Raw genomic sequence first — 14,697 nt, 5'->3', positions numbered from 1 at the left:
ACACTTCACTATCTACAGCTATGGCTGTCCATGACTTTGTTTGCATTCAGCCCTTTATTAAAACCAACAGCTTAATTAGCTCCTGCAACTGAACAACAGTCTTGAGCTTAAAATATTTTTAGAATATTCTGCCTTCTTGTGTCTTTGTGCTCACCGTCCCCCGAGTCTCATTACATTTGAATAAACCAATGATGCCTCGGGAGTGAAGGGTAAGAAGGTAGGAAATTAACACGACTAAATTCCAAGAATCTGTTATTAAATTACTCTTGGAATATACATTTTTTTCAAGATAATTTGAAATAGTGGGAGGAATCGTTTATTTTATCTGCTTTATTTATATTTTTCACAATGAAGGAAGAGTTTAACTCTGACTTTATTTAGGAGACACGGCTTCCCAGTGATTGAAGTCTTAGTTTGTATGCTCTGGTGGTTGAGATACTTAGGCTTAAGCTAAGTGGATGTGTCTGGAATACAAATTACAGGAATAAAGAACTTGCCAAACAGCACTGAGCTTTCAACAGGAAAAGTGCATGTGTATGGAACTGAGCCCAGGGGAAATAATTACAGCGGTGATGGTTAATTTATTAATTCACTTGGTTGTTTGCTTTTCATTAGGTACACAACTAAATGGTGTGCAAGTGTAAGGTTTATGTTTTGTTACTTGGTTAAGCCCCTGTCCCACTTTCACGACCTAATTGGCGACCTCTGCCGAGTTTGCCCTTGACTCATACTCGCAGCATGGTCGCCACAAGGTCGTAGGAGGTTATAGGAGGTCTTTGTAACTCTTCCTCGTTCTCGTGAGTGGTCTCCGTGTACTCGTGGCCTCAAGTAGGTCGCGGTATTTTTTCCAGCCTGATAAAAAATGTCCTTGAGTAAAAAAAAGGTTGTCATGGAAAGAATTGATACTTTTTACTCGTACGTAGGTTGTAGGTAGGTCGTAGTAGGTCGTGATGGTAGTCGAAGGTAATCGTAGGTTGGTAACTGGCCCAAGAAAAAAATGCAAACATGACATCATTTTATCAGGTGATAATTTTCCACTCGTAGCTAGTCGTAGTTGGTCTTAGGTGTGGAAGACTAAGGTCGAGGGGGGTCATAGGAGGTCGTAGGCATAGTCGTAGGAATTCTTTTACTTCGGCGAGTCAACACGAACTTGACATTTTTTTCAACTTGTCTAGAATCCTCTAAACTCGTGGATGAGGTCGACGATTTAGACAACTGATCATCTAAAGAATATGAATGTGAGTGTATGGGATCGGCAACTCAGAATACTGTGGTGCTTATAAATCTCCTCCTATTCTGTTCTCCAGTGTCCCTCTCACATTGTACGCGGAATATGGGAAAGGAATGCGTAGGAAGGAACTGCAGATGTTGGTTTAAGCCGAAGATAAACACAACATCTCAGCAGGACAGGCAGCATCTCTGGAGAGAGGAATGGGTGACGTTTTGGGTTGAGACAGCAGGTCTCGAGCAGTCTGAAGAAAGGTCTAGACCAAAAATGTCAGCCATTGCTTCAATCCAGAGATGCTGCCTGTCCTGCTGAGTTACTCCAGCAATTTGTGCCCATATGGAATAAGAAGGCAGGTTTAATGCTGAAGGAAAGCACATGTCAAGAAACAATATACTGGCTTGTATTCACCTTGGATTTCACAGTACTCAAACAGAATGTTCTCTTGTGTAGTGCTGTTGGCAGTTGTACAGTTTCAAGTCATGCACAAATTATGTATTTTACTTGATTACTTAATCAATCAAGCAATCTTTATTGGCAAGATTGAGGAAAGCTTGTATCGTCCATTGCAGTAAGAGAATGGTATTGTCACAGCTGTCAGAACTTAACGATACTTCTGGCAAGAAGATCGGTGGGTCAGGGTGGCACGTGCTGATGTCTGCACCTTCTGCCTTCAGATTTCCCCTTGCGGGAAGTGTTTAAATTAGCTTGAGAGGGGGATAGCGGCTGGGAAGCTGATCATTGATTCAATAATGGGGAAAAAAAAACAGAAATAAAAATGGAAGACAAAATAATAAAGTGAAATAGTTTGAAGGGCGAAACAAATACAGGTTAGAAAATGCGCTGCATTGAATCTGGTTACGCACAAGGATTATACCAAACAGAACAGATGAATCTAAGACTGTATGAGAAAGTATGGTAACTCGGCTATTACTCAAATGTGAAAACAACGAGGCAGAAATATCAGTTGAACTTTCCTAGTTAAGGGCTTGTCCCACTCTACGAGCTAAATCAAGAGTTCTCCCGAGTTTCCCCTGGTTTGAACTCGGAGAATTACGGTAATAGCCGCTCGTAGGTACTCGGGGCTCTCGTGGACATTTTTCAACATGTTGAAAAATCTTCACGGGTCTTCACGAGCTTACCGCATTTCCCGAGTACCTGCCGTTAGCGTTTCGAGCTGCTAAGAAACGTCCCGAGCTCCGACGTACCCGCTACGTACATTCTACGTGCTTACCACGAGTTTGATTTTTTTTTAAACTCGGGAGAGCTCTTGAAATACCTCGTACAGTGGGACAGGCCCTTTACAAGGTTTACTGTGAGATAAAGAGCAGGATTAAAAGGAAGAGGCAGCAATATTGATTAAAGAAACAGTCGCAGCTGTGAGAAAGGATGATAATTTATAAAGATCATTAAATAAGGCTAGACAGGCAGCATCTTTGGAGAGAAGGAATGGGTGACGTTTTGGGTTGATGTCTGGAGAAGGGTCTCGACCCGAAACGTCACCCATTCCTTCACTCGCTGCCTGTCATAACATCATAAGTGATCATGTCATAGGAGTTAAATTAGGCCATTTGGCCCATCAAGTCTACTCCGACATTCAATCATGGCTGATCTATCTCTCCCTCCTACCCCATTCTCCTGCCTTCTCCCCATAACCTCTGACACCCGTACTAATCAAGAATCTATCTATCTCTGCCTTAAATATATCCACTGACTTAGGCTCTACAGCTTTCTGTGGCAAAGAATTCCACGGATTCATCACCATCTGACTAAAGAAATTCCTCCTCATCGCCTTCCTAAAAGAACGCCCTTTAATTCTGAGACTATGACCTGAGGTAGCAGTCGAAGAAAAGTGTAGTCGTTAGCAGTGGAACTGTGGCAATTTGCGACTGGATACTTTGTGCTGGTATAATGAGGTCCAGTACAACTTAGTGCAATCTTCTTTATTAATGAAGCATTATATTCATAGAAGCAAATAGAAATTCAAGTCATGTCAATTTTGCTGTGCACACAAGGATAATGATGGCAAGGGGCTTGAATGCAGAAAGCTCTTAGCGGTTGTTACAACCTGTCTCTCCTGGGCCTCTGCTGCGGTATCCAGCACTGAAACATCTTCCAGGATGGATCACCTTTCCACCTTTTTTCTCCTAATTCTCAATAGCCACCCCCCATTAACCCCACATCGTCTCCGTTGAACTCTACAGCCCCTTTATGTTCTCCATGGTCCTTCAGGTTTCTTCTTTCTGTGCATTCGCCTCACCTTTTTGCTCCAATTCACTGATTATTCTCTACGATCTTCCCTGTTTTCTTGATCTTCTCCTTGACCCCCTGATCTCTGTCATCTAGCCCTTTTAATTTCCGCCATGTTGCCCAATTACCACCCAACTCCTCTCCGACTGCTCCTCTGACAATCTTCTCAGCACTCACACAATTTTCTCTCCTGTCCATTGTCAACCTCTACCCATCTACCTTGACTTAATTTTCGACAATTGACAATAGGTGCAGGAATATCCATTCGGACCTTCAAGCCAGCACCGCCATTCAATGTGATCATGGCTGATCATCCACAATCAGTACCCCTGTTCCTGCCTTCTCCCCATATCCCCTGACTCTGCTATCTTCAAGAGCCTTATCCAGCTCTCTCTTGAAAGTATCCAGAGAACCGACCTCCACTGGTCTCTGAGGCAGAGAATTCCACAGACTCACAACTCTCTGTGTGAAATAGTGTTTCCTCATCTCTGTCCTATATGGCTTACCCCTTATTCTTAAACTGTGGCCCCTGGTTCTGGGCTCCCCCAACATCGGGAACATGTTTCCTGCCTCTTGCGTGTCCAAACCCTTAATAATCTTATATGTTTCAATAAGATATCCTCTCATCCTTCTAAATTCCAGTGTATACAAGCCCAGCCGCTCCATTCTCTCAGCATATGACAGTCCCGCCATCCCGGGAATTAACCTTGTGAACCTACGCTGCTCTCCTTCAATAGCAATAATTTTTTTGTGATCAACTCTCACATTTATGTCCCCATTGATCATCATTTCCAGACCATCTCAAGGCAGTTTCTCTTCAATGTTCTCTTAACCACTCTTCTCAGTCACTGCATAAGGTTGAATAGGCAAAGCCAATGTTTGTTGGTTAATGCAAGAATACACATGCAAAGCCCAGATATAATGTTTTGGTGCACAATAGAATATTGGACCCTTTCATCGAAGCACCAAAATGTTTGAACATTTCCAGGCCATTAACTCTGCACATTAGACTAACCTGAGAGCAGAGTAAAACTCTGATAATCTAGTACGCCTGGGACAGTATGTAGGAAGGAACTGCAGATGCTGGTTTAAGCTGAAGATGCAAAAAGCTGGAGTATCTCAGCGGGACAGGCAGCATCTCTGAAGAGAAGGAATGGGTGACATTTTGGGTCGAGACCCTTCTTCAGACTTTGCCAGTACTGGACAAACAGGTTTTTTCTCAACTATTAGATGTTATCCCCCATGAAGACACCGACACACTTTTAACACGTTTTTAGATGTTACTTTGCAGTATAAAATTTCCAGTGAATCAGGTGAGTTTAAATGGCACGTGGGTAGTGGAGGGTGGGAATGGCTCCAGTGAATTTAAGGGGACATGGGAATTGGGTCCTAATTACTCTATATGGGACTGGGGGCCTGATGAATTGGTATTGGTTTGGTTTCGATTTATTATTATTGTCACCTGCCCAGAGACACAGTGACAAATGTTGTGTATTATCCAGGCGTATCATACTACACACGATACAATCAAGCAGCACACAAATGCAACAGGTAGTGCAAACACAACAAATACCAGCGTGCGGAATGTAGTGTTGCAGCACTGGAGCAGCACTCTTACAGGGGAAATGCAAATAAAAAGTGCAAGGTCCACAATGAGGTAGGCTGGGAGATTGAGACTACATCCTAGCTCGTGGGAGGACCATTGGCTACAAGTTCGAAAGTGCAGCAACTAAGATGAAAACAATTTTATTTTGACAAATACGGAGGAAGTTAGAATGGGTAGTTACGCGTATAAGGAAGCAATTTGCATGTTTCGATGTAGATTTAGGGTTAGTTTCATTTTAGTCATGAGTACTGAGGTACACTGAAGAGCTTTGCTCTGCATGATGTCCAATCAAATCAGATAATACGACATGTGAATACAACCAAGTCAAACTCACGTACAACAGGTAGAGCGAAGACAAAGATACAGAGGGCAGAGCATAGTTCTAAGCATTGTAGTGCAACAGTTCCAGCACCAAAGTCCATTGACCACAATGAGTTAGAGGTGAATCGGATAATCTCCTTTTAATAAGGTGACAAAATAGATATCTTTTTTAATTCACTTTTATTTGCATACATAAGCTGAATGAAAGATATATTGGCATCTTCAAGGTTTTGTTCCACCATGCCTCACCCAAGCAAGACATTGCCAACTAAAGGAGTGATCAAAATAATGTAAAGTGTGAGGAAAGTGAATATCTCCCAGCCTTAAATGTCAAGCCCAGACACCCATTACATTCAGAGTAAAAAAGATACGTGTTTATCCAATTTATTGCTTGACATGAAGAATTGTAACCTAGGTACATCTTAATTTGAAAAATCAGAAAATTTAATTGAATTTTCTTCATTAGTTCAGTCAATTCGTGGAGTATTTCTGTGATGAAACCACTTGTGTTAACATGATTTTGTTAAATGGACGTGCTAAACAAGGCTCGGGATTGAATATGTGGTTTGGTTGGTTTTGAGCCAATGGTAACGTGGCAGCTGGTTGTAAGCAAACACCCCCAGTCATGTTGTGGGGAGTGAACACGGGTAAGTTAAGGACCTGTCCCACTTGGGCGTCATTTGCGCGTCAATATTTACGTGTGATGTGCGCATGGTGCGCAGTACACGCGCATGGTGCGTGGTGACATAGGCAGTGACACGCGGTCGCGCACGTCGCCTCAGGATGTACAAAATCTTTGCGCGCCATCTGCGTGACGCGCAAATGACGCCCGTGGGACAGGCCCTTTACACTGTGAATGCATATTTGGCATGAATGTCAGTGAAGCAGTTAATATAGTTTAGAGATAGAGCATGGAAACAGGCCCTTTGGCACACCAAGTCCACACCGACCGTCGATCACCCATTCACACTGGTTCTATGTTATTCCACTTCCGCATCCACTCGCTACACATTAGGGAGAATTTACAGAGATCCACATGACTTTGGGATGTGGGAGGAGACCAGAGCACCCGGAGGAAACCCACAGCCAGGGAGAACATTTAATTGTTCAATTGTTCCTATGGTCGAGAATAAAATATGGGGAAAGTGGGAAAGATGTCGAGTTTGCGTAGAAGGTGAATAATCTTTGCAGGAAATCTTGATATCAACCTATATTAGGAGCATTTGAAAAATTGAAACAAAAGGTGTGAAACATTCTATTCACCATAAACATGTTTTTTTTTTGATCAAATAATTAAATGATCAAAATTCTGCCTCCCCAAAATACTTCAGATGCTGAAGGAAATCTGAAATAAAAAACGATAATCGCAAAAATGTTCAGGAAGCATCTATGAGAAGCAGATTTAATGTTTTGATTTGATGACTTTCCATCAGAACAAGTAAAGGTGGAATTAAGACAAGCCTAAAGTTTTCCAGGAAGGGTCGGAAAACAGAGTGGTAGGGGAGGGGGGGAGGGGGGTGTAGGGGGGGGGGGAGGGGAGGGGGTGGGGGGCAGGGTAAGTGGGGGGAGTAAGATGAAGTGAGGTGGAAATTCCAAAAGGAAAGTCTATAACATGTTGGAGAGATTGTGTGACTCAATTGATGGTGGTGCTGCCTGAAAAACGGTGGTAAAAGCCAACAATTAACCGTACGTGAGTATGGGGAAGATGTAAATAGACAACAGCTGTAAACTGGCATAACTTAAAAAGAGATAGAGAAAAAAGCTGAATGCAAGGCTGTGAGATTCCATCGCTGGAATGGTTGGTCATCTGAACCCATTGAATTCTGCTTCTCATAAGAACATAGTGAGCCGTGCTGAAAGATAAGGTGCTCATCATTCAATTTATGTTGAGCTTTGTGTACAAAGAGGAACTGCAGTTGCTGGATTAAATGAAAGATGGACATAAAAAGCTGGAGTAACTCAGTGGGTCAGATAGAATCTCTGGAGAAAAGGAATATGTGACGTTTCGGGTCGAGACCTTTCTGCAGACTGAGAGTAGGGGAAAGGGAAATGAGAGATATAGACAGTGATGTAGGAAAGATATGCAAAAAGATAGTTGGAAAGAAGGAGGAATCACAGATGGGGGGCCAGTGAGAGAGGATGTTACAGAACACACATTGGAGAGAGAAGGAGCACCTCTTCAAAGTAGACCCACCTTGAGGAGATTTTACAATGGAACAAACAAAATGGATAGGAAGGAATTACAGATGCTGGTTTAAACCAAAGATAGACACAAAAAGCTGGAGTAACTCAGCGGGTCTGACAGCATCTCTGGAGAGAAGGAATAGGTGATGTTTCAGGTCAAGACCCTTCTTCAGACTAGGAGTCAGCTTTGTTTGAGTACCAGTAGGGATAAGAACCAGAGACAGGCAGTGAAAGCTTAAGAAAACACATGCATGTGCTGGAAATCTGAAATCAGAGAATAATGAAACGGTCAGGGGGTCAGAGAGTATCGTTTGAAAGCAAAACAGAGGCCAGAGAGCTCCATCTGCTCAGAGTGTTGCCAGCATTTTCTGTTATTAATAACTGAAAGGCTACAATAACCTGCCATCTAATCTGCATTTAGTTTTGAAGTAGTCATGACTCCATATGATCAAATAATGCAGTATTTTAAATTGGATGCAAATTGCTGTTTTTGTTTTCTCCTGTCAGCATGCAAATCAAGAGGGACAAGGAGTGTTGGCAAAGTGCATGCCAAGAAAATGTTTCTCCTTAAGGGAGAATTTAGAATTAGAGGTCGTTATTTAAATTCAAGAGAGAGAAAAGGTGAATTATTTCACTCAGATGGTCATAAATGTTTGGAATTTTCTTCCACAAAACATAGCGGCAGCAGTGTTTGAATATCTTTAAAGTAGAGGTAAATATATTCTTGATAAGCAAGGGAATAAAACATGACCAGAGGCAGACAGGAATGTAGAGCCGAGGTTACGAGAGATCAACCATGATCTTGTTAAATGGCAGAGTTTGCTAGAGGCACCAAGTGCCCTACTCCTGCTGCTAATCCAAATATTTGTAAGTTCATATCTCAGCAAAATAAAAAACTTACCGGTATGTGCATGGTCTGACTAGCATGGTATCTTTTGCTATTATTTGAAGCTAGTTCCTGCAGTTAAAGCAGAGCCTTTTGTACCACAAATGGACATACATGGGATCCTGATTATTATTTTTAATCAGACAGACTTGAAATAATCTGACCTGTTGCCCTCTTCAAATTAACATTGTACGACATCACATTACTTCCTTCCAAGAGTGGAACTCGCTATCAAAACATGGAGGGGACCGGGGGACACAATTTTTTGGCGGCCACATGCGCATGCGCACACTCACACACACGAGCGAGGCTTCGGAGGCTCAATCCAGCGCTAATTGCAGCTCAACTCTGCCTGTCTCACCAGGTTAACTACAGCCCTGTCTGGACTGACGGGACACCAGCGCTGCTTCTCCGCGCTGGGCCATATTTCCCGCAAGTCCAGGAAGGCTGTAGGCTCACCTGGCGGGACATGCAGAGTTGTGCTGGATTTTGCGCTGCTTCTCTGCGCTGGCTGTGGGCCTGGGGGTACAGCGCCCGTCTGATTCCCGACCAAAGATCCTATAGCGGAGGATCTTGCTGCCGACCTCTCTGGCCACCAGCGGAGGGGACAGGACAGCGCCAGAAAGCTTTGAGATCAATGGGCCGCTGTTTGGAGACTGGCGTATTCTTCTCAACCATGTCTGTTCTTGTGTTGTTGATTGGTGCTGCCAGCTGGACACTTTAAATGATTGCGCTATAGTTTATAGCGATTGTGTTGGAAGGAACTGCAGATGCTGGTTCTCACCGAAGAGATACAAAGTGCTGGAGTAACTCAGCGGACAGGCAGCATCTCTGGAGAGAAGGAATGGGTGACATTTCGGGTCGAGTCAGAAGAAGGGTCTCAACCCAAAACGTCACCTATTCCTTCTATCCAGAGATGCTATCTGTCCCACTGAGTTACTCCAGCATTTTGTGTCTATCTTCGGCTCCACTCTGATTGAGGGGGTTTGCCTCTCCCATCATAGACGAGGCCCTCACTCGTGTCACCTCGGTACCCCGCAACTCCGCCCTTGCTCCCCTTCCTCCTGGTCACAACAGAGACAGAGTCCCCCTAGTCCTTACCTTCCACCCCATCAGCTGTTGCATACAACACATAATCCTCTGAAATTTCAGCCACCTCCAACGGGATCCCACCACTAGCCACATTTCCCCATCTCCACCCTTTTCCTCCTTCCGCAGAGACTGTTCCCTCCGCTACTCCCTGGTTAACTCATCCCTTCCCACCCAAACCATCCCTTCCCCAGGTACCTTCCCCAGCAACCACAGAAGATGCAACACTTGTCTCTACACCTCCTTCCTCGACTGTCCAGGGACCCCGACAGTCCTTTCAGGTTAGGCAGAGTTTCACTTGCACCTCCTCCAACCTCATCTGCTACATCCGCTGTTCATGATGTGGACTCTTATACATCGGCGAGACCAAACGAAGACTGGGCGATCGTTTTGCGGAACACCTTCGCTCAGCCCGCATGAACCAACCTGATCTTCCGGTTGCTGGACACTTTAATTCTCCTTCCCATTCCTACACAGACCTTTCTGTCCTCGGACTCCTCCATTGTCAGAGTGAGGCTAAATGCAACTTGGAGGAACAGCATCTCATATTTCGCTTGAGCAGCTTGAGGCCCAGTGGTATGAATATTGATTTCTCTCACTTCAGGTAGCCCCAGCATTCCTTCTCTCTCTCTCGATCCCTCCCCCACTCAAGTCGCACTAGCTTCTCATTTTCACCCTACAAAAAGTTAACAATGGCCTATTTCCTTTACCGTTACTTTTTTGCATATCTTTCATTCCTTGTTCTTTGCCTCTCCACATCACTGTCTATATCTCTTGTTTCCCTTGTCTCGACCCGAAACATCACCCATTCTTTCTCTCCAGAGATGCTGCCTGTACCGCTGAGTTACTCCAGCATTTTGTGTCTATCTTCTGTTTAAACCAGCACCTGAAGTTCCTTCCTACACTGAGCACCATCCATGTGGTCCGAGCGCCAAACATTTTGCTTCGGGACACCTGAAGCACCTGAAAGTTTCTCCTTAACATCATTTTACTTTTTAATTGTATGCCTGCTGTGCATATTTGTGTTGACTCAAGAACCATGTTAGGAGGGAATAATACCTGTTAACCCCTAAGGTAGACAAAAATACTGGAGAAACCCAGCGGGTGAGGCAGCATCTATGGAGCAAAGGAAATAGGCAATGTTTCAGGTCGAGACTCTTCTTCAGACTGATGTGAGGGTGTGGGGCGGGGGGGGGGGGGGTGTTGGGGCAGGAAGAAGAAGAACCCCTAACCTCCCTTAGGTTTACATTGAGATTGAAATTGAGCTGGTGTCCAGGAATGAACAAAGCATGAAAACGCAAGGAACTGCAGATTCTGGAACCTTGAGTACAACACAATGTATTGGAGAACCTCAGCGGGTCGGGGAGCATCTGTGCAGGGTGTGAACAGGTGGTGTTTTGAGTTGGGACACTTCCGATAGGGTTCCGCCCCTAAACATTGCAAATCCATTCCTTCCACAGATGCTGCCCAACCCTCTGAGTTACTCCAGCTCTTGGTATTTTACACAATTAACAAATTATGATTACCTGCAGGAGAAAACGCATTGGCCTGGATGACGCATTAATTTAATAGCCGCATGAAACAGAGTGGATTTCCTGTTGGTTCCGACGCATGACTAAGTTCACATGAGACATGTGTAAAACAATATGTCTACAATTAATAACACCACGCCCTAAAGGATGGTTGCAATTAGGTCACAAGGTGGTAGGAGCAGAATTAGGCCATTCGACCCATCAAGTCTACTCCGCCATTCAATCATGACAGATCTATCTCTCCCTCCTAACCCCATTCCCCTGCCTTCTCCCCATAACCCCTGACACCCGTACTAATCAAGGATATATCTCTGCCTTAAAAACATCCATTGACTTGGCCTCCACAGCTGACTGTGGCAAAGAATTCCACAGATTCACCACTCTCTAACTACAGAAATTCCTCCTCACCTCCTTCCTAAAGGAACGTCCTTTAATTCTGAGGCTATGACCTCTGGCCATGCAAATCCTTGAGCTTGCTTGACTTGGTTGTGTGCATCAACATCGATAAGATAAAGTTGTTCCTCCGTGCGTATAGAGTGTCAGTGTGGTTTTCTTCATCCACGATGATTTTTGCCTTTGTAGCGATGTTAGTAGGAACAGATACTGGAATATAAAGCCAGGCAGACATTCTACTTGGCCTCAATTCAATATTTCATCTGAATGTTGACACCTCCACCAGCACATCACACCCTAAATACTTCAGTGACATGTCTGTCTAGGTTATGTGCTCAAGGCCCTACAGTATGAAATCTCTCAAGTTGTGCAACAAAATCATGTTAAAATATGTAAAGACATTTTGTAAAATAATGAATATTAGAAAGAGTTTCCCAGGATTTAAATAATACTAGACCAAGTGGGACCCGTTGGGTCCTGTCCCCTCAACGCATGGTTGTGGGGGAGGGTGGAGCGGCCTGTGGCATCCCACACATACTAACCACCCCCCACACTCACAAGGGGGGGAGAGAGGGGGGAGAGGGGGGTGGAGTAGGGGGAGATAGGGGGAAATGGAGGTGGGAGGGGGAGGGAGGGGGAGGGGAGAAGGGGGAGGGGGGCAGAGGGGGAGGGGGAGAAAGGGGGATGGAGAGAGGAGTGTACACTTTGATTGGATTTATCATTTTTGTGCCTTGTCTGATTTAAAAAATTACCTCATGGTTGTCTCAAAAATTACCTTGGTTTCATTTCTAAATTATGTACAGAATGTTGAAGTATTGAGTTAAAACCATTTCCACAAATTTGCAGAATCATTCTTGTTTAAAAATAACATTACTTCAAAGCGCAGGATATTTTTCAGAGAAAGTCAAGTGGCAGCTCATTTGCTCTCTGGATGAAATAGATTACATTGGTATATAATGGATAAGAACCCAATTTTCATGCGGAATTCATCAGGTTTTTAACTTAATACGGCCACAATGTAAATCCATATGTCATTTTCACACAGTAAGCAAAGCCATTAATGCACATAAAACCTAAAGTATGGAGCTCCTGAAATGTAATAAGGTCTGCAAATTCAAGCCTATTGCTTTATCACCAAAGTAATTAAAATTCAATGGGACAACTGAGAAAGCTGCTCCAAGTTCCATCAGATGTATTAAAGAGAAAGGTCAAGAAAGACACATCAAGTTTCTGATTGCCTAAAGTGTCTGGAGACAGAATCGCAGCGCTAATACAATATGAATAATCCAAAGAACCACTTTACAGCTTAGAATGATAGTGTCGGCCAGATAAGGAGGAACATAAAATAATGGCAAAGTCAATGAAAGGTTGAAGCCTTTGCAAGGACATTGTTATTGCTCCTTTTAAGTTCCACGTTCAATTTTAAGATCTCCAATGGTCCAGAACTGTTGAGACCAAATGGAAACCATGCGTTCCTGGAGGAAGTCAATTTCTTTAGAACTGGTACTTTAATTGTAAATAAACAAAATTGTTGGCCATGTAATGTGCCGGCAGTGAGTACACTAAATATGGTACTATCTTCAGTAATGTGGCAGGTTGTTGGTTAAGTATCGGGCCTGGTGTACGCTTGTGTCATGTAACCAACCTTAAAAGTTTCTGCATCATTCGGCAGTAGCGATTCCATGTGTGATTCTGCAGTACAGATAAGATAGTAGTATTTTAGAGGCTTTTAAACAGGCACATGGGGGTGCAGGAATAGAGGTATTTGGATAATGAACAGGTAGATGAGATCAGGCATAATGTTCGGCAAAAGCATTGTGTGCTGAAGGGCCCATTCCTGTGTTGTACTGTTCTGTGTTCTATCTTATGTGACGTGTATTTACCTATTGTTTCTTTGAGTGCTTCTGCCAAATCAACCTTTCGTTTTCGATTGGCTCTGAAGTAAAGAAGAGTTAGATAGAACTCTAGGAGCTAGTGGAGCCAAGGGATATGGGGAGAAGGCAGGCACGGGTTATTGATAGGGGACGATCAGCCATGATCACAATGAATGACGGTGCTGGCTTGAAGGGCCGAATGGCCTCCTCCTGCACCTATTTTCTATGTTTTTATGTAAAGTAATCCTCCAATTTTTTAACTATGTCAATCAATGCAATATCTTTGACTGTTTGTTAGGCTACCAGATTTTTAAGTGTGCAGCATCCTTCTCCATGGAATAACTTGCCTTTAATTTGGGTGCCAATGTTCTATATTGATGTATTTTCAATGTGGAGCTCGTCTCAAATATGATTTGCACAAAGCCAACTTCCATTTCAAATCAGATGATACAATATATAAATACAATCAAGCCAAACTTAAGTACAATAAGTAGAATGAAGGGAAAGATACAGAGTGCAGAATATAAAGTGTCAACATTACAGCACAATAGTTGCAGAGACTGAACTGCAGACACGCTGTTCCTATCCAACACTTTTTGACATGGTAGATACAAAAAGCTGGAGTAACTCTGCGGGACAGGCTGCATCTCTGGAGAGAAGGAATGGGTGACGTTTCGGGTCGTGATCCTTCTTCAGACTGACACGACATCTGGAGGCCAAATGACATTGGAGGAGCATGGATGGCGATGGCAGGTAGGTGTGCAGTCGAAGCAGGGTTACTGCCTATCCAGGATTGGGTTGTTGAAGCATGGACTGGAATGGGAGTCATGGTGCGGCAGGAGCAGGGCACTGGAGCATGGGTGGGAATGAAAGGGAATGGGCATCAGCGTGGAGGAGTGAGCAGAGGCTGGAGTGCATGCAGTGCAGGGAAGGGTGGAATGCAGCTCAGGAAGGGGGAGCTGGAGTGCAGCTGCACTAGACCATAGGGTGGAGCTAAGAGTTTGATTGGGGTGGTGAGCAGAGTAATGAAGTTGGGAGGTCATGTTGCAGTTGTATGAGACGTTGGTGAGGCCGCATTTAAAATATTGTGTTCAGTTCCGGGCACCATGTTATAGGAAAGATATTGTCAAGCTGGAAAGAGTATAGAGAAAACTTACGAGGATGTTGCCAGGACTAGAGGGTCTGAGCTCTGGGGAGAGGTTGAGTAGGCTGGGATTCTATTCCCTGGAGCGCAGGAGGATGAGGGGATGATCTTATAGAGGTACATACTATCATGAGAGGAATAGATTGGGTAGATGCAGAGTCTCTTGCCCAGAGTAGGTGAATCGAGAACCAGA

This window comes from Amblyraja radiata, chromosome 6 (genome assembly GCF_010909765.2).
Source record: "Amblyraja radiata isolate CabotCenter1 chromosome 6, sAmbRad1.1.pri, whole genome shotgun sequence".
Taxonomy (NCBI): Eukaryota; Metazoa; Chordata; class Chondrichthyes; order Rajiformes; family Rajidae; genus Amblyraja; species Amblyraja radiata.
This window is presented reverse-complemented; position numbering follows the sequence as displayed.